This window comes from Ammodytes marinus (genome assembly GCF_949987685.1).
Source record: "Ammodytes marinus genome assembly, chromosome: 17".
NCBI classification, from domain to species: Eukaryota; Metazoa; Chordata; class Actinopteri; order Uranoscopiformes; family Ammodytidae; genus Ammodytes; species Ammodytes marinus.
In genome coordinates, this window is record NC_137221.1 from 25,847,487 (window position 1) to 25,869,389 (window position 21,903).

Here is a 21,903-nt window from a genome sequence, read left to right on the forward strand (position 1 = left end):
AGTTCTACCCATAGACATAATAAAGGATAGACGCCGCGTTGAGCGCGAGAAATGCGGGCGCCATCTTGAACCGGTCAAACGTTCCACTCAGTGTAGTCTGTTTGGCAGGTGCAATGAACTGTCAGCGCATGTAATTAATCATATCTCATTAAATACCAAACTGATTTTCACGCGGTTTTCTTTGCTGCAAAGATCATACATGTAGCTAAGATACAGGGCGTGTTTTAATATTCATAGTGGGCTTAACAGTCATAGAAGATTCTGATAAGATATAAGTAACCAGACGTCCGAGTCACACACTTCGTCCGGGAGGAGATTGGAACGGAGGATGTGTTTCTGCTTGGGGAACATATTGAGGAGACACAGTTTGGCATCAACAACCACCATTCCGACTTGTTGTCATTGGTTGTGTCTGTCTTTCACAAATTAAGGCTGCACCACATTGCCAAACTCGCCTCGCTTGACTTACAGAAAGGGAGCAGAAGAAAGAAGCTCTGTAAAACAGTCCTCTTTCAGGGGTTTTAGCTAATCAGAGATCAGAATCAAAATCCTTTTATTTCTCTTCGGAGTAAAATGCGATTGTAAGGATGGTTAACTTTATTTTATGCATTTGACTATTATTGTTTGCTGTTGTTGTTTGATTTTCCCTTAATTTAATACTTTTGATTGCTGTGGTTTTGTATTGAATGTGTTTTTAAGTGTAGGCTACCACGCTGCAAGGCACACATTTATTTCCTGTCTGTGTCTGAGGAACCAACTCGAGACTAGACCGACTGAACTTGGTATCCCCCCCCCTAGTATAGAACATTGGACAACCAAGAAGACTTTTTTTTTAAATAATCCCGTCCTCTTTTAAGAGGCAATTGCCTAACAAGCTTGTGTTTTAAATTAGAGAAATAAAACATAGTTTTACATGAACACTCATGTTGTCCTTCTCTTTTAATGAGATATTATATACACTGTTTTTTTTTATAGGCTATTTAATGCCTTCATGGGAAACATCCACCCTTCATATGTACCATGCTCGACTACTCCTCCTAAATTTCCCCGAGCTAAATCCAGTTTAGGAATAACTGCCTTTTCATGTAGTGCCCCTAATTCATGGAATGCTCTGCAGAGCAATTTAAAAATGACTGCTCTTCCTACTCTTGGTTTATTTGAATCTATGATTTCTGAATTTTACACATCTGACTGTAACTGTTTTAGCTGAATTCATTGTTCATTTAGTATTTTATTTTTGCTCTCTTTTTGTATTTTGTATAGGACTACTTTATTTAAATTAATATATGTTATCCTATTGTATTTCTGTTCTCTGTTTATGTTATCCCTGTGATTGTCTTTATTGTGTATGCTCGTCACTGTAAATGAATAAATATATTTATATAGGCTATAGCCTAATCATATATTGTTATCTTATTAAAATAGTTGACTTTACTGCCCCTATCTGTTTCTGCTTCTCTATCATATTTAGTCTATAGTGTGTGATTTGCAAAATACCTATCATAGCCTACATCACATAGGCCTATCATAAAGGTGACCAGACGTCCCCATTGTTGGTTGCCTGTCCCTGGCTAAACAGAAACAACTACCTGTTCCCGTTTTGTTGACACCTCATTAGGTTTTTCAATCAGATTGCTAGCCAAACTGGAAATGTCTCCGTTTTCCCCCTTTTCGGGGGATGTTCCTCGTTTTGATCTCGGACGTCTGGTTACTTATATCATATCAGAATCTTCTATGACTGTTAAGCCCACTATGAATATTAAAACACGTCAAAACTTGTGCCCTGTATCTTAACTACATGTATGATCTTTGCAGCAAAGAAAACCGCGTGAAAATCAGTTTGGTATTTAATGAGATATGATTAATTACATGCGCTGACAGTTCATTGCACCTGCCAAACAGACTACACTGAGTGGAGTTTGACCGGTTCAAGATGGCGGCCCCACGGCTCGTCAGCGCCAATAGGCAGTAGCGGCCAACGCGGCGTCTATCCTTTATTATGTCTATGGTTCTACCAGCATCCAATGCGGAAGTGACACACATTGCAGTAGCGCAGGGTGGCCACTAGGGGGGTGGTACCAAAAGTGAGCAATTTTTGTTGACTCATTTTAAACAGGCCGTTTTCACAGTCTTATTAAACCTATTTACGGCCTGGTCCAAAAAAACATTCTAGTCCGTATGTTTAGGTCATATCTCCATGACAACACTGAGGGGGGGGGGGGTGCATTTTTTTCTAGCAGGCTAGTTTTTATTCTTTTGGAGGTTAAAATGTATCAATAATTAGGGGCGCGGTCTCTTGACTGACAGCTATCCGCCCGTTGTCCCTCACTTCGCCTCGGAGGTATACGACAGCTAGATGGGCGTATCTCCCTTCCCGCCTGACGTCACATCAATGCCCTTTTTTGGCAAGAGGAGTGAGGCGGAGTAAAAATCTCACAAGATGGCGACGAGCATACGCCAGGAGAATTGGATGCAGTTGGAATAACTGAGGTCAGCCCGGATGCTACATCCATTTTCTATACTATTTATGTTTGAAACGTGACGGTGCACCACTACCGTAACTGTGTCCGACTGATTTCATCAGGTTTTTGACATTTTCTACAGAACTGCTGATGCACACAACTTCACACTGTGCACTGCAATGCCTTTGGTCGTCAGCAATACACCCACCAAGTGTGATAGAGTAGATTGTGTAGATCTGATGACCGGTTGTCGAGCCACTCAAAGAACAGACAGACATGCAGAGATAGCTTTATAGTTGGGCAGAATACACCACATGCTTTGCTATTGTATCAACAAGTGCCAGCCATTATACGTATGTATGACCAATACAAAAGCATAGACGCACCTCTCCAGCGAGACATTGTGCTTTCTTTAAGTGAATTCTATGTGAAAGGTTGCCATGTTTCCTGATGGGAACCACACAACTCACTCTATATATTAAAGGACAATGTATGAATGATTAATAGGTAACACTTTACAATAAGGTACACAAAATTGTAGTAGCTACATACCTACTACATAGATATGTGTTACCTACTACATAGGTTTTTTTTGTGTTAACTACTACATAGGTTTTTTTTTGTGCTACCTAACACATAGGTAGCACAAAAAAAACCCTGTGTTAGGTATAGCACAAAAAAAACCCTATGTGTTGGGTAGCACAAAAAAAAGCCCTGTGTTAGGTAGCACAAAAAAAAACCTAACACATAGGGTTTTTTTTGTGTTACCTTACTACATAGGGTTCGTTTTGTGTTACCTACTACATTGTTTTTTTTGTGCTACCTAACACAGGTTTTTTTTGTGTTACCTAACACATAGGGTTTTTTTTGTGTTACCTTACTACATAGGGTTCTTTTTGTGTTACCTACTACATAGGTTTTTTTTGTGCTACCTAACACATAGTTTTTTTTTTTTTTTGCTACCTATGTGTTAGGTAGCAAAACAAACCTATGTAGTAGGTAACACAAAAAAAGAAAACCCTATGTAGTAGGTAACACACAAAAAAAACCTGTTAGGTAGCACAAAAAAAACCTATGTAGTAGGTAACACAAAAAAACACATGTTTTTTTTTTGTGCTACCTAACACATAGTTTTTTTTATTTTGTGCTACCTATGTGTTAGGTAGCACAAAACAAAACTTATGTAGTAGGTAACACAAAAAAAACTATGTAGTAGGTTTTTTTTGTGCTACCTATGTGTTAGGTAGCACAAAAAAACCTATGTAGTAGGTAACACAAAAAAAAACCCTATGTGTTAGGTAGCACAAAAAAAAACCCTATGTGTTAGGTAGCACAAAAAAAAACCCTATGTGTTAGGTAGCACAAAAAAAAACCTATGTAGTAGGTAACACAAAAAAAAAACCTATGTAGTAGGTAACACATATCTATGTAGTAGGTATGTAGTAGCTACTACAATTTTGTGTACCTTATTGTAAAGTGTTAGCGATTAATACATATATGACTTACTTACTTTGTGGACCCATGTGGTGCTTTGCAAATAAAAAGTTTTGAATATTTCCATTAAATGCTTTAATTAGCTGTGTGGTAAAGTCATGGCGCTGTGGGAAAAATTACCATTGTGGTCTCATTTATGTGATGCATTACATTAAACAATGCAGCGGTTTGTCTCTACAAGCTGTTTTTAATGGGCTTATGCAAACAGTGGGAGCAGATGATTTGCAGGCGGTAAAGCTGATCAGCAGCAGGGACCGATAGGATCGACTGAGGGGGGCAAATGCATCAGTGTGTGTGTAGACTCTTCATAAGGTTTTAATGATAGAAGATGGAGCGTCATAGGTTCATTTTTGTCTGGACCACAGAGCGAGGCCAGCCCCTGGATTACTTAACAGGATACATACTGTATCTCCAGACAGTTTCACACTATATTTCTCTGATTAATCTTTGCTTGGTTGCCGGGGGGATGTCATTCTGTACAAAACCACTCATATAATGTCTTGCCTTATATCTTTCTGTTTGAACAATATTGTGTGCCTATGTCACGTTCATACTCCTCTACATATCTCCCACATTCAACCCCCCTTCTGGAAGAGGAGGCCCATAAGGTAAATCCTGAAATAGTCAGGGGGTTGTCTCTCACTTTGAAAAGTTGAAAAGAGGCTGCCCAATCTGTGAAAACACTCTTGGTAGCAAAAAAAAAGAGAGCTGGAGGTGTTAATTTCATGGGTTAGGTCTTAAATTGAGCTCTGCAATTTTCTCCCTGAGTAGATTAGAGGAAGGTCCCACTGTCCTCAGGTGAGGTGACCCTCTCTCCTCACTCTGACTCATCACATATGCCTCATTTCCACCGAGTAGAGCGTGTCGTGTCGGAGCGGCTCAGAGCGGGACAATTTAAGATCCTCTGTGGTGTTTCCACCGCCGACCCTACCCTTACTGGTAGGGCGGGGTTTAGGCTGGACTGCGATAGCCGCCGCCAAAATATGGGTCAAACTATCGGGCTGTGGAACAACTGCGGTCAAGCCAGCGGTCTCTCGTTTTTGCTTGGTCAAACCAGCCGCTTCTTTATTTATTCCCCCTGTGTTGTGAGCGTATTACGCCGGTAAATGCACAGAGACGGCTCGGTGCAAGCCGACAGAGTCAGCGAGCGAACAGCGCTGGCTGCGGCAGCTACGTGACATCATAGCAGTGGGACAGTGTAGCCCACTGATTAATCTAATGACGAGGAAAAACACCACACAATAAACAGTGCTGCGCTCACAAGACTCTTCACTCTTGCCGAGGTGACTACACACGGCGGAAATGATTCTTTCGACAAAATCAACGGACGGCAGTGTGTAGCTCCACCTTTTCGGCACCCTTTCAGAAGGCTAGTACCCCAACAGAGGATTACCGGAAATGGGAGCGGCTTAGAGCGGTTAGGCTCGCATCCGTACCCTACCCAACTTTTGGCAAATGGAAAGCCAAAATAACCTGACCGAACAGCTCCGACCCGGCCCTGCTCTACTCATGCCACTATATTGCCCCCCTTTGCAAGCCAAACCTGTTTATGGGGGAGAGATGTAGCACCAGTGGACCGCAAGGGGGGGGGGGGACAACAAGCCTGCGCTGATCTCCCAAATGGTATGAGCACATTTGTTGATGACGTACAGTTACGATCACACTGAGAGCATTATCTCCACCCTCAGGCTAAAATGCATTTCATTACTTACATCTGCTGTGTGTGTGAGTGTGCTGCTGTCAGAAATAGACAAGAACAAAACCAAAAATAGAGCAAGGCAGCTTTTGTTGAATTTTTAATAGTACACACATACTGTATATTGGAGTTCATATCTCCAAATATCAGTTTAATAAAAATGGATTTCCCCCCAAAGAGCACTCAGTTATGTGACAGGCATTTTTATTTCCAAATATGCACTTCTGGCAGAGATCAAGTCACTTGTGTTAAGAGTCTGTTTTCTCACTTAAAAAACTAAGTTGTGTGCAGGGAAAAGTTGCAAAGTGAAAATGAGAAGCTTTGTATTTGATCGGCGTTCCTTGCTGGCCTTATAATTCCTAATTAACTTTTCTCATTGAAACCTCATTCCAGAAAGGTAGAGAACGCCACTCTCTCTCTCTCTCTGCATTTGTAATTGAGTCAGAAATGAGCAGCCGGCGCAACTGAGCCTAGCCTGCCTTTTAAAAGAATAATGGAGCCATTTGTGTTGTGTCCATTAACAAGGAATGCACTTTTTATTAATTCCTCAACTTGGGTTCCTCTGCATTCTTCCTTAATTAATTCCATTTAGTTTTTTCCCCGCTAAGAAAGACTCTGCAGATTAATGATCTGGAACAACAATGTTGTGGGGATGCTGATGTGCTTCATCTACATGGGGGAGAACATTTCTGTCATTAGACACTGAAGTGCCTGATGACCTTTTTTTTCCTATTTTTAAAATGTTTCCATTGTTGGAGGCCTATGCCCGGAGGCTTTATTCCGTCTGTGTTAATGATTAGACCTGCAAATAAATCAATTGTAGAGGCCAATGCTTTGGCCCTACCAACCCACTCACATTGGGAAAAAAACAGTTCATTTATTTTGGGCTGATAAAGTTCAGATTATACATTTGTTCCAGTCCCATATACTTCCCTGCTGTTTAGTATGGCAGAAACATGTCGAATATGTCAAAAATGACCAACATGTCCTGCCATTAGTAGCGTTTTGCAGTGTTCAATCCAGCATGCTTTTTTGTTTGTTCTGACCCACATCCACTAGGCCGTGGACTTGCTTGTTGTCAAATTCAGTGAATATCTTTTATAGATCCACTACCTGTACGTACATGAAAAAAAAACTGTGTAAATACACAGCCTAGGCTATGTTATGTTGCTCAAACTACGTTCCTTAAGGGAGCGCAGTGTGTGATCAGTAAAAAAACACCTTGGCACAATAAGCAACATGATAAACACCACAGACAAATAGTACACGTAGACTTGCACATTAAAGGGACGGGTTAAGGGTTTATGGGACGGTAGGTGTCGCAGCACAGGCACCAGGGGGCGCACGCAGCCGACAGGCGCACCCCGCCCACCGCAGCATCCGGTCTGCAACGAAGGAGGGAGAGGGGACGGATTCAAGAGGGCTTGAGTGGTCAGGGTCATGTGTGATATGTGTCTACGTGTGTGTGTATGTGTGTTCCGTGGATCCATCTCCGTCCAGTCACAACGGGAGTCTTCAGGCGCCAGGGGGTATTTGCGAGTCCATGGAGACGACCTCGAAGGCCCAGCCACAGATCGAGAGAGAAGAGATAACACCTCCAAGGTCGGTGTGGGGATCCGAATCGAGAGATAGCAAATTTGTTTTGAGATTGAGACTGGCGCTGGAATGTGCAGCCTGTTTTAGAGTCACTGGTCGTAGTAATCCAGAATAGCCGAACTTCCAGCTTGCGATTCACCACGCACATTACTTGAGTCTGTGCGTTGATAGCCCGGCACAAGCCCTCAATGACGGGCAACTTTTCAATATCCGGATGTGCTGCCATCGCCTTCTTAAAGGCCTACTTCACCGGTTTGAATATGAAGGTGTATTGAATTCTGAGATCCTATGTAGTATAAATGTGCGAAAAAAATTGAAATCGGTTCATCCTAGCCTGAGAAAAGGCAGAAAGAGTGTTTTTTTTAACCCTATATTTCTCTTTCTCGTGACATCACAGAAAGAGAAATATAGGGTTAAAAAAAAACTTACTTTGTAAATATTACTGTGATGTCTGTAATTACATCACAGTAATATTTACAAAGTACGTGCGAGCATTTGGTCTCTGTCTGCATGGAGCCCTGCAGCTTTGCACACCACTCATCACTTGCAAGCAGCTTTGAGTAATCGGACCTCTCGTTTGTCAGAAAAACTTTAAGTTCCTCTCGCAGCTCATACACACGGGCCAGCACTTTGCCGCGCGACAGCCACCGGACCTCCGTGTGGAGCAATAAGACAATAGCCTCGTTCGACTTGGATCCGTCTTGCTCAGACCTGCGCAATATGACGCGCGTCTTGCTGAGCGCACAACAGAAATGCTGCAAAAATGCTGTGCGCTCAGCAAGCCGAGCGTCATAATTGCGCAGGTCTTAGCAAGACGGCGACATCTCAAACGAGGCTTTTATGTTCCGCTCCCATTTCCTCACACAAAGACACCCGACAATTAGCCTGGCTCCGCCCGCCTACCTACTTCCGCCCACATTTCATTTTCCCTTCAGTAGTCAGTCTGGTGGTGGGGCGTATTAGTGAGATTTTTCCGAACAGATTTCTGAGTATCCAATCAGCGAACAGCGGAAGTGGCTGAGAACGACGGGTCGAAGCGGTCGAAGCCGCGCTCCAGTTTCGGTTGAATGCTGCGTTCCCTTACGCTCGAAACTTCCGACTTGGTAGTTCCGAGTTCCGACCTGTCTGTGTTCCAGTGCATCTGCTCGGGAAAGTATGGACGCCTACAACCTTTCTCATCCAAATAACTAAACGTTAGGCTCTAACAAGTTACCGTTGCCAGGTACCGGTAGATCCATAGACTACAATATGTAGTGAAGTCGGAAGTCGGAAGTCGGAAATTTCTGAGTTCCCTGAACGCACCGTCAGAAGCCGGCTCACAACCAAACGTTATGCGATTGGTTGGCTAATCCAGAGTGGCACTGAGCAGATCCAATAGTTTTAAACTTCAACAGACACCCGCCTCCAAGTGAGTTAACGTTTGCCAATTACAGCACTTCCAGACCTTCTGTACAAATGAAATGAAGTACGATGGTCTGGTAGCGCCAGGCTACCCGACAATGGTTAATTAGGTGATATTAGATATAGATTTCCCACGGCACACCTGACAATCTCTCACGGCACACTAGTTGAAAACAATTTGATTGACAGTTGTAGTATGTAGTATATTAAACGGAAAGAGTATGCATTTTGGAGTGCAGATAATATATGATTAAGCCGATTTGTCGCCAGTTTGAAGAAATGAGCTCTGTGAGAGAAAAATAATGGGTTTTCTGAACAATAAACCATGAAATCAGTCGGTAGACACCTAAAATATCTAAAAAAAAAATTACAAGGAAATGTATTTTCAGGGTTCAAACTTATCAATTCCACATTAGTCTCATATTACAAACACTGATCTAAATGATTGTGTTTTTCTTGGTAGAGACTGACTGGTCAAAAGTTTCCTCCTGTCTTTTCTGAGATACCTACTATTATTGCTGTATGTGTTTGTGCAAATATTTTAGGTAGCAAATGACACATACACAGTTATGCCGCAGTTCAACAACAATGGGTGAAGTGGTGGTTTCTGGGATAATGCTGTTTTCACATTTTAAAAGGAGGAGACAAACATTTCTCACTCGTATATTTAGCTTGGATAGTTTTATTTCAGGAGTCATTTCTTGGCCTTCTTCAGGTTGCATTTTAATTGCTTTCGTCTGCTAGTAAAATATATATAAAAAAAATTCTGCATAGGTTGGATACATCTACTCGGCTAGTACACTCACTTTTTATTGGTTTATTTGATTTCACTTTCACACTTCGGTCACTGCTAAGGAAAAGTTACAGGCATCAGGGAAATCTCTTCTCAAGCTTGCAGAAGCTGCAATCGTGTTTTTAAAATAAGGAACTGGTGTGTAATAATTAGAACTAGTGCAGTGTCTGTAGGAAGCAGGAATTAGCTTATGCATACTTAATGTAACCCATCTATGGAAGTGGGATACAGAAAAAGATGTAGCCTACTCACAGTCATGAAATGGATGTCGCATCGCTCGTCAATTGGACTTTTGATCTATCTTTAATATTTTTTTGCGTCGTATATAATCTGTTCTTTATAATTGCAGCTTGAAGACAGCAGCATTTATTTCTGCAACCAAAATGAAGGGCATTTTTGCATCTTACATAGTCTTTAGCTGGTTTAGGTGTTTCTAATGGTTTCAAAACATTTTGCGGAAGCGATCGTGTTTACATTCACCGGTAGCAGAGCAATCCGAGACCGTGCTAATTTAAATGGAAAACGCTAGAAATGCTAACTGAAAGTAGCATCCCTGTCGTAAGAAGTGTTTAACTATACATTAACTGTATATCAGTGAAAATAGAGTAACGTGCGATCTTTAACACAAAAGCGGACAGGTTTGAGGAGTTGGTAATGTCTGTGGAAAGGTTTTAGAACGTTTTGTTTGGAAAGTTGGGCACATTGAATGAGGAAGTAACAACAGGCTGTCTTCTGTGTGTGTCACGCTCGTCTATGCAAGTTTTGGTCGCAGCAGCCAATCAAATCAGAGGGAGGCGGGGTTTAGTCGGAGATTACCTCATGCCCGTCATAGCTCTGGCCTTCAGTGTGCACATGTATTCGCCGCCAGCATGATATAAATATGATAACTTCTACATATTTGGTCCAGAAAACTTCCAAATCAAGGATGCACATACCTTTGTGCCATGCGCAAGCCATATCCGGAAGCTCAGGCCGATCTGACTAACAGTCAGAGAGATATGCGAGTCACAGACACACACACACACAGACAGACAAATGTTTCTTGCTTTCTAGATAGATAATCATTGTGTTCTCCGCAGTTAACTCCAGTTTAGGTACCATATGAATATCAAAATAGAGTTTGTATGATAACCTACCAAAAGTAATAGCCCTGTAGGAACTTGTATATTCACATGAGGTAGCTGGAAGGATCCATCCTTTATTTTTGAAATAATTCACAAGTTAAAGTGACTTAAGAGGAACTTTCAGTTTAACTTTATTCTAGCACACTCTTTGGACAAAAGCGGTAGTGTTTTTACAACACCAGTGGCTGCTGCACAGAAGATCAGATCAACAAACACTATTTAGTTGCAATCTCAGATTTCACCATACCTACAAAGAAAACATCATAGCAGTAGTAAGGTGAGAAAAACACATTGAAAATTCTACAACATGATTGCACCAAAGACATTTGTAATGAAGGATTTTTGGGGACACTCTCTCACACTCACACACACACACACACACACACACACACACACACACACACACACACACACACACACACACACACACACACACACACACACACACACACACACACACACACACACACACACTTCTAACATTGTAGAAGCTGGTAGAAAATGGTCCCCTGCCTTTTCTTAATAGCCATGGTCATCATTAACAAGATGTCTCGGCAGGCTGTCTACTTTCCACAGCTGCAATCCACTACTGGAATTAGAGGCGGATAATTAATGTGGAGTTCCACAAAAAAGGAAACTTAGAGAGAGAGAGAGAGTTCAAAGAAAAAACCCCTTCATGCTTTTGTAGTCATGGAAACGCACCTGAACGTGACTTTGACTTGCAAAGTTCATAGACAGGGATTTAGTGGAGGTCCTTGGAAAGTTTTGTATGCGCTTCATTTAGCGGAGAATATCTCAACTGTTATAGACTAATATGACCAACTCGAACAACGTGGGATGTGTGACAAAATCTCTATCCGAGGCGAAAGTCCTGAAAATGACCACAACTGGTTATACTACACTCAACAAAAATATAAACACAACACTTTTGTTTTTGCTCCCATTTTTCATGAGATGGACTTAAAGATCTAAAATTAATTCCAGATGCACAATATTACCATTTCTCTCAAACATTGGTCACAAATCTGTCTAAATGTGTGATAGTGAGCACTTCTGCTTTGCTGAGCTAATCCATCCCACCTCTCAAGTGTGCCACATCAAGATGCTGATCTGCCATCATGATTAGTGCACAGGTGTGCCTTAGACTGTCCACAATAAAAGGCCACTCTGAAATGTGCATTTTTTTGCTTTATTGGGGGTCTGGGGACTCAGAACCAGTCAGTATCTGGTGTGACCACCATTTGCCTCATGCAGTGCAACACATCTTCTTCGCATAGAGTTTATCAGATTGTCAATTGTGGCCTGTGGAATGTTGGTCCACTCCTCTTCAATGGCTGTGCGAAGTTGCTGGATATTAGTGGGAAGTGGTGCACGCTGTCGTATACGCCGGTCAAGCACATCCCAAACATGCTCAATGGGTGACATGTCCGGTGAGTATGCTGGCCATGCAAGAACTGGGACATTTTCAGCTTCCAAGAATTGTGTACAGATCCTTGCAACATGGGGCCGTGCATTATCTTGCTGAAACGTGAGGTGATGTTCATGGATGTATGGCACAACAATGGGCCTCAGGATCTCATCACGGTATCTCTGTGCATTCAAAATGCCATCAATAAAATGCATCTGTGTTCTTCGTCCATAACAGATGCCTGCCCATACCATAACCCCACCACCACCATGGGCCACTCGATCCACAACATTGACATCAGCAAAGCGCTCACCCACACGACGCCACACACGCTGTCTGCCATCTGCCATCTGCCCTGAACAATGTAAACCGAGATTCATCCGTGAAGAGAACACCTCTCCAACGTGCCAGACGCCATCGAATGTGAGCATTTGCCCACTCAAGTCTGTTACGGCGACAAGCTGGAGTCAGGTCAAGACCCCGATGAGGACGACGAGCATGCAGTTGAGCTTCCCTGAGACAGTTTCTGACAGTTTGTGCAGAAATTGTTTGGTTATGCAAACCAATTGTTTCAGCAGCTGTCTCAGTGGCTGGTCTCAGACGATCTTGGAGGTGAACCTGCTGGATGTGGAGGTCCTGGGCTGGTGTGGTTACACGTGGTCTGCGGTTGTGAGGCCGGTTGGATGTACTGCCATATTCTCTGAAACGCCTTTGGAGACGGCTTATGGTGGAGAAATGAACATTCAATGCACGAGCAACAGATCTGGTTGACATTCCTGCTGTCAGCATGCCAATTGCACGCTCCCCCAATGCTTGTGGCATCTGTGGCATTTTGCTGTGAGACAAAACTGCACATTTCAGGGTGGCCTTTTATTGTGGACAGTCTAAGGCACACCTGTGCACTAATCATGATGTCAGATCAGCATCTTGATGTGGCACACCTGAGAGGTGGGATGGATTATCTCAGCAAAGCAGAAGTGCTCACTATCACACATTTAGACATATTTGTGAACAACGTTTGAGAGAAATGGTAATATTGTGTATCTGGAATGAATTTTAGATCTTTAAGTCCATCTCATGAAAAATGGGAGCAAAAACAAAAGTGTTTATATTTTTGTTGAGTGTAGATAGAACCAATTGAAACCATAGCCAGATTTCTGGTTTTCTTGATAAAGCTTCAACAGAGCGTGTCCAGACCAACACGCACAGCAAATTTAATTTGCCAGCGCCTAGTGGCAGGTCTGGGAATGCCAGGCTAACAGTAGGCGACATTCTGCTCGCTTTGTCGCTCGGCCCTGGGGCTTCACTTTGCGCTCCCCGTGTGAAGTGACGGGCGGAGGAGCGCAATTGTGATTTTTCAACCGCCGCGACAAAAAGATAAATAGTTCTCAACCCATCCAACGGCTCCCACGAGCGGGCGCATGCGTTTGACGAGCATGGAAGCGACAGTTCCACGGGAGTGTGCCCGCTTGTCGTGCCGCCTGACAGAACGCTGTGCCTTCTCTCTGCCCGCTCGCCTCTCCATTGAGAATGCATTGCCAGGGGCAACAAACGTGTCCCGTGTTAAACGCCCATTAGCCTGTGTGTTATTTATCATTGGAGACCGTTTTCAACAAATGAGACTAACCTCGCATCACACGGGTTGGTTGTCACATTCGTTATATCTCGACACCAGAAGGCACTGTCTGTGAAATTTTGGAATGGAAATATCCAGAATTGTGATCAGAGGTCAACTACATAGTCCTCCTTGGAGTTGGACAGCTGAATTTTAGGTGAGAGGACTGTTTGTTTAATAATAATTAAAATTTTTACTTTGAATGGACATTCAGCATACATTATAAAGAGCTGAGCAGAAATACAGGCATTTAGTAGGCAAATAGGGGTAAAAGGTATGCCTCAGCCTGTTTGTCCGGCTCCCAAGGGACCTGTATCTCCTACCCGAAGGGAGGAGTTGGAAGTGGCTGTGGCCGGGGTGGGATGGGTCAGCCATGATGCTCCTTGCCCTATTTAGTCCACGAGAGGTTACAATGTCCTCCAGGGAGGGCAGGGGGTAGCCCATAATCTTTCCTGCTGTTTTGATAACCCCCTGAAGGGTTTTCCTGTCCTTGGCTGTGCACCACACTGTAATTCCATACACAAGTACACTTTCAACGACAGAGTGGTAGAAGGTCTGCAGCAGCTTTGTCTCCACCTGGCATTTCCTCAGCAGTCTTAGAAAATAAAGCCTCTGCTGAGCCTTACCGTCCACCGCAGCCGTGTTGGTGTGCCAGGTTAGGTCCTCACTAATGTGAGACACTTTTTACATTTGCTTCCCTCTAAGGGAGCTAAAATGATTTATCAGTCAAATTTACACATTTCCCATTAATTCAGGATGTTTCCTAGAAAAGGGCATTAACATAATGTATTCATGAATACAAAGGGCAGTGAAAATATGATTGTTTTTAAAAAAGTTGTCTTGTGTCTCAGTTTACCCCCGCTGTGGAGTAAACTGAGACAGACCAGAGAAATCAAGGAGGTAAACTGATCCACAAAACTACAATAACAACACATGTTGTAACAGTTAGAATCCTGACAGCTAGCTTGAAAACCAAATATTCCAAAACTAAGGTCGGACAAGTAACCAAATCATGGGGTAAGAAAAACATTTTCTAAACACTTGAAAGTAACTCTGATCAAATACACCATATAATTAATATTCAATAATTAACATTCAAATGACAGATAGAACCAGTTAGATTAAAACACAGTCTGGGGGTCAGAACACAGGATCCTTAGAGCCAGCTAGTGTCTGGGGGTCAGAGCAAAGAACAATCAGAACCAGCTAGAACAGCCTGGGACTCATTTACACAGGACTAGACCCAGCTGTCATTTTCCATCTTTTGAGTCTTTAATTAATATTTTTCTGCATTTGTTTTATTGGGACCATTACTTAGAGTCTATTGGTGTTAAAGGTCACTCTCCTGTCCCCCACATACATACGTGCCAAACCATGCCCTTGCTGACACCCCTTCAACCATCAACCCCCACCTCCAGCCCACATTGTCTTTTGTCTTATTCAAACTAGTCTCCTTGCTACCTCAAATATAATGGATTCATTAAAAGAGGGCACAGACACTGTCTCACTTTACCCCACAGCATTTGTCGCACTTTACCCCACTGTCACAATTTGAGAAAAAACTACCTCTCTCAGCAAATCAGGCTAATCTTCAGTTATCATCTCCCCTATTAATCAAATAACAATACGGTTACTTAAAGTAAAGTACATTTTCTTAAATTGGCTAAAATTAGTTCCAAAAATCAATACTACCTGGGACAGAGTATTATAACTCATTTAAAGTTAAACTGTATTTCAGTGTGTTTATTGAGATTGGATTCATAACTATCAAAACATATTCCACATTAATACAGAATAGAGAGACATAGAGAAATACGGAGGGGGGGCAGGAAATGATCGATCGCAGCACCAGATTTGAGCCTTTAGAAAAGACTTGATTCGTACAAAGATGGGTGGCAGCCTTTCAGTGCCTCTGATTAGAATCTGTGAATTGTAAATTACGGCTAATTAGGCTGTCATGGGTTCATTAAGGGCTTCAGCGACTCAGCTTTGCCTCACCTGCATGTATATTAAAACTCATTAGCCTCCTTGTCTGGGACACCACTCGCATTAATTGCCATTGATGCCCTGGCTCTCTGCGCTGAAGCCTTTTTTCATGCTCCATTGCGCAGCATACAGTAGTTAGCAACACGAACGTCCTCTGGGAATAAGCATTTTTTTCTCTCTCTCAGTTTTCATCTCATATGTGCAGTTTCTACAAAGTATCACATTGGCAAAAACCCACAAAACAGCAATACAATAAATTAGGTGAATATAAAACAAGGTCAAAAATCTATATGTTGTGGAGCTAACCTAAGTAAGATTAACAATGGCAGCAGGGTAAACAAGGTTGCCGTGTGAGTGAGTGTTGTCAGTGGTGAGGAGGAGGCAGCCAAGAAAGTTGCAAGATTTGTCGCTGGTCTTATGGCCTAATTAAGTCACTAGTGGAAAAATTGTCAAATATACTTACTATAAAACATTAACAAGAACTATGATAAATAGTGCCATATGATGAAATGCATGTGTGGGAGCATGTAAAAGATGGACTGCTGCAATAACTGAAGCTCACTTTGTGCTTGCAGTATGTGATGACTTTGTGTGGCACTAGATCTACATAAAACGCTGTGATCTTACTAATGGTAGACATGAAGTGTGCTCATGGCAGTTGTTCTGCTTCAGAGTGTGTGTCTGTGCAGTGGACTGTGGATCCCCTGAGGAAAAACCCACTCCAACATGTAACCTATCTATTTATGATAATATTACGCTTAGCTCTTAATGGCTGTTATTTAATATGAGGGAAAGGGTATTTACATTTTGTTTTTTGCTCGTTTGAAAATAATGCTGGACGAGCATCTAGTGATTGATTGATTGATTGATTGATTGATTTTATTTTACCATTTCATATACAAAAACAAGAACAGCACTCTGTTACATTACAATACACAAAAAGCCAGGGATAAAAACACAAAAAAGCCCAAAGGCTTATTTCCATTGTGGTCCCTATACACAAAATATACACAAAATGTACACATACATAAACATCACACACACAACAATGACCACCACTAAGACAAGCCTAATTACGTCTAAGCCATTTTTTTAGGGCCTTTTTAAAATTGCCCAAACTCCCGACCAACTTTAGTGCTCCCGGTAACCTGTTCCAAAGTGCAGCTCCAGCATAAAAAAAGGAATCCTTTCCCATGTTAAGGTGCCAACACACTGCACATCGCCGCGCGGCGAGTTTACATAGAAAGTCAATGTATTTCGAGCGCCGCCGCGCCAATCGGCGGCCGGCGGCGAGCGGTTCACGCGGCGCGGCCAGGGGCGGCGCGGCGCGAATGGGACCGCAGAAGTTGAAAATATTGAACTTTTCGCCGCCGGCCGCGCCGCAATAGCCAATCAGCATTGAGCTCCTCCCGACGTCACTCGGGTGAGTCTGCTGAGCTACAAGACACGTGAAACCTGGCTGGCGGTGCAGTCGGGAAAGGAGGGATGAAGGGAAAAAAGAAGGAAAAGAGAGAGAGAGAAAGAGAGGGAGAAAGTTCCAACACATCGATAAAATGTATGACAGCAGTTTAATGAGACACCTTTTAGTAAAAGGAGCAAGGAATAGACTCACATTATAGAAGAGAGAAGGAGAGAAAGCCAGGGAACATGTACTGCAGATGAGTGAATATGCAGAGACAATGCAAACTAAATACGACAACTGACACTTCCAAACATTTCCCTAAACATCTGAAAATCTGTTTGGGTTTTCTCTACATGTTGATATGCCGGCGTGAGTGTGTATGCACGGCCATGGATACGTGCGTGTGTGTGTGTGGGCGCTTGTGTGGGTGTGTTTACGAAGCTTGGGTGGCAGGTGGCGGGGAGAAATGTGTGAGAGGTGCAGTGAGACCAATACAAGGGCCGATGGCAGAGATGATGAAGGCAGAATACTTCAGAGACGCTCCCAACAAAAACAAATCAGTGAGGATGACGACGATGATGAGAGAGATGTAAATAGCGGGAAGAAACTGGGCGTGCACATTCAATGAGTCATCGGGCGGCGGCCGGCGGCGGACACAAATGAGCCAAAATGATCACGCGGCGCGGAACCTGCGATTCGTGCGGCCAACCGCCGCGCCGCGGTGTGCAGTGTGTTGGCACCTTTAGTCTTCACTCTGGGGGGTACAAAATCAGTAGAGCTACCCCTAGTGGAATGCCTGTGAACTTCACTTACTCGATTAAAATAGTTTCTAAAATATTTGGGAACATCCCCATTTACAATCCTATGTACCCTACACAGTTGTATCTGAGATACACGATCATCTACTTTCAACCAACCCAACCTCTCAAAGTGGGAAGATTCAAGATGAGTTCTCATGGGGAGGTCAAAAATAAGCCTGACCAACTTATTTTGCGAGGTCTGAAGCCTGTGTTTCAAATGCACCGTGACGCCACTGTACCATGAGCCACACACATAATCATAATAAGGCTGAATTAAAGCTCCTGCTAAAATGAACATTGTTCTTTGATCCAGAAACTTTGAAATTCTGGCCAAAAAAACAGATTCTATGATTTATTTTGGTGATTGCCTTTTGAGCCTGACCTACACCAGATACGTTACAATCTAAAACACAGCCAAGGTAACTGACTGATTCCTGGGATGTCATTTCAGAATCTCCAGCTAAAACCTTAAAATCCGAGGCTTTTTTCAGTTTAATTTTTTATCCAAACAATATGGACTCAGTTTTCCCCATGTGAAGTGATAACTTGTTGTCAGACATCCACCTGATAACAGTTACAAGTTCTGCAGAAAGTGTTTTTTTCAATAAAATGTTTATCTTTGTGAGAAACTACCAGCGCAGAGTCATCTGCATATAAAAAAAGATTACAAGAACAAACAGACTTTAGGTCCTTTATATATAAAAGAAAGAAACGTGGCCTCAAAACACTCCCTTGAGGAACCCCACAGACCATGCTTAGTGGTTGAGACATTGTACCCCCAATGTCCACCACCTGTGTTCTATACTCCAGGTAGGAGCCCACCCATTTCAGTGCTAAGTCACTAAAATGGCTTTCAATGTATACAATAAAACGCAATGGTCAACCGTATCAAAGGCCTTCTGTAGGTCTAACATGACCATGCCACAGAAGTGACCATTATCCACCTCTTTTTTAATGAAATCAGTTAGAAACATTAAACATGAATCTGTAGAATGAGATTTACGGAAGCCAGATTGGTGTTAAAATCTCCCACCATGATAACTTCAGATTTAACAAAATCAATACTCTTTGAGCAAAGCTCTTCTAAAAAATTATAAAAATGGGTTTGATCAGGCGGTCTGTAACATGCACCGATAAGTATGGGCTTACTCTTAGGTAGCAAAATATCTAACCACACCGCTTCAATCTGATCGCTATACAAGTCCGTTCTGTGATTAAAACCAATGTCTGATCTCACATAAATGCACACGCCTCCGCCCTCCTCAACGGAGTCGTCCAGCCATGTTTCAGTCAAACAAAAGATTCCCACCTTTCTGCTTTTGCTAGTTGTCGGATCTCATCAGACCCGGGCATCGATGCAAATGATGCAAAAAAAAATGTTTCAAAAATGTGTTTAAAAATGCACAAAATAAATATGTTTAAAATGTGTAAAATAGGAACAGAGTTGTTTAAAATGTGTGAAATAATTAAAATATCTTTCAAAACACAGGGATTTAGAACTTTTTTTTTGGGGGGGGGGGCTCAGCTGAAATTTTTTATTTATTTATTTTTTTTGTTAACCTTTATTTATACAGGTATATCACATTGAGACCGAAGACTCTTTTGCAAGGGAGACCTGTTTTCCTTTCCCACGTTACCATTCACACAAACATTCATACACCGATAGCAGGCTAACTATCGACATTCACACAAGGCAAGGTGGGTTAAGTGTCTTGCCCAAGGACACAACAACTATGACACAGGTGGCAGGGCGGGGATCGAACCTCCAACCCTTTGATCATCGGCCAACCCTCTCTACCAACTGAGCCACAGTCGCCCCAAAGCCACAGTCTCAGTCTCTCTGAGGGGTGGCTCACTCTCTCACACTTTGAAAACCCCTGGTCAAAACAATTTAATAAAATATGCAAATTAGCAAATATCTCATTAAATATGCGTAGGGGAGAGTGGCCTAAATTGTGTGGGGAAGTTTTGCCACCCCTTGTTTCTAGAAAACCATAGAAGAAATTGGAAATGTGACCACATATTTAAGAAGAGACATCCATCCTGTAAAGAAGGGAGAAACATGGAATAAGATATAAGCACATTTAAGCTCAAAAAACTTTTTTTTTGCGTTTCAAAGTAAAATTTCCATGATCAAGGTTTTTTGATTATTGTGTCTGAACAATTACTATGGGCACGTTTGAAAACATTTGACACGTTTTAGTGCTCCAGTATGCTACACTTTGTGTCTATATAGTTAGCACCAGTGTTGGGAATAACGCCGTTTAAAATAACGGCGTTAGGTAACGCCGTTATTTTTTCAGTAACGGCGTAATCTAACTAATTACTTTTTCCGTCGTTACAACGCCGTTATCGTTACTGAACGTTAAATGCGGTGCGTTACTATGACTTGATTGAATAAACTGTGTAATCCGAACGCACCCCTGGCTCCAAACTACACAAACTGCAGGTGAGGAGACCGGGTGGGTTAACAACGAGATAAGCGATTGTTATTTCTTATAGTGTTTTATTCAGTGTGGATGACATTATAACTGTCAGTTAGCGGCCGTGACATAAGTCAGCCGGAGCGCCTGTGTAGTGAAGTTTATTTTTCTTTCTCTCTCTGTTGTGTGAGCGTGCATGTTGCCACAGTAACCACCTATCAATCCACGGTTGAAACGTGCTCTCCCTGAGTTTGTTTGCATCGCCCTTGTGAGTAAGTGTATGGAGTTTCCCGATCTCTATAATTTATAATTTATGCACGTTATTAAACGGCCGCGATTCACCGGTCGCAACAGCTGTTTAGCGTGTCATTACGAGCCGAATATTGCTATTGTTCTTTTCCTGGGATCTCCGAGACCTATCGTGTGATTGGTCAGTCTGAAGTCAATGAGGAAAGTGAAGTGAAATCAGCTGGCGCTACTGAGTCAATTACCATGGTAACAATGCGCCGCGGCGAGGAGTTCGGCAGTTGAGTTCTCGTGAAGTATGTCATGTCAGACCAGAAAGAACTTCTCGCAGCTCTGTCACCGAGAACTTTGTTCTTTCTTCTCGCGGAGTATGTAACAGCCTTCATCGTCTGACGTGTTTGGCCTTAAGTGGTGTTTTAGCCGACACCCCTGAAGTGAATCCAGTGATATTAGCATATCAGCACGGTACATCCAGCAGTTTCCTCTACTACTTTTGTTGAGAACAAAATACTTGAAGTGCAGGATACCTGTCTGTTCTACTCATTTCAACTGACTTGTGAAAACTGCTCAGAAAAATCCAAATTCTTTGACAGCAACTTTTTTTTACAGTAGGCTAACACAAATAGTTACTTTCCCCGGAAACTAGTTACTTCTATTATAAAGTAATTCTGTTACTAACTCAGTTACTTTTTGGAACAAGTAGTGAGTAACTATAACTATAATTACTTTTTTAAAGTAACGTTCCCAACACGATGTCAGCCCTAAACTGCTGCATCATGCTTATTATCCAAAATTCTGGGGTTGGGGTGATTTGTGCCAGAGGGCCTGGGGTGAGTTATAAGTAAGTAAGTAAGTATTATGTATTTATAAAAGCACATTTATAACAGTTTGCACTGTCCAACGTGCTGAACACAGTGCATTCAGTAGGTAAACAATGAAGGTAAAATAACAATAACCAAAATAAAAGACTTAACCTCTTAAGCCCTAGGCCTCTGGCTCAGGATTCCACTCGAAAATGACATGGCCATATTGAATAGAGTATATCTCTGCAACTACAAGGTCTATATGAATAATACTGGTATCATAATAAAAATATAAACACAACACTTTTGTTTTTGCTCCCAGTTTTCATGAGATGGACTTAAAGATCTAAAATTCATTCCAGATACACAATATTACCATTTCTCTCAAACATTGTTCACAAATATGTCTAAATGTGTGATAGTGAGCACTTCTGCTTTGCTGAGATAATCCATCCCACCTCTCAGGTGTGCCACATCAAGATGCTGATCTGACATCATGATTAGTGCACAGGTGTGCCTTAGACTGTCCACAATAAAAGGCCACCCTGAAATGTGCTTTTTTTTGCTTTATTGGGGGTCTGGGGACTCCGAACCAGTCAGTATCTGGTGTGATCTGGCTTCTTCGCATAGAGTTTATCAGATCTGTAATTTTAG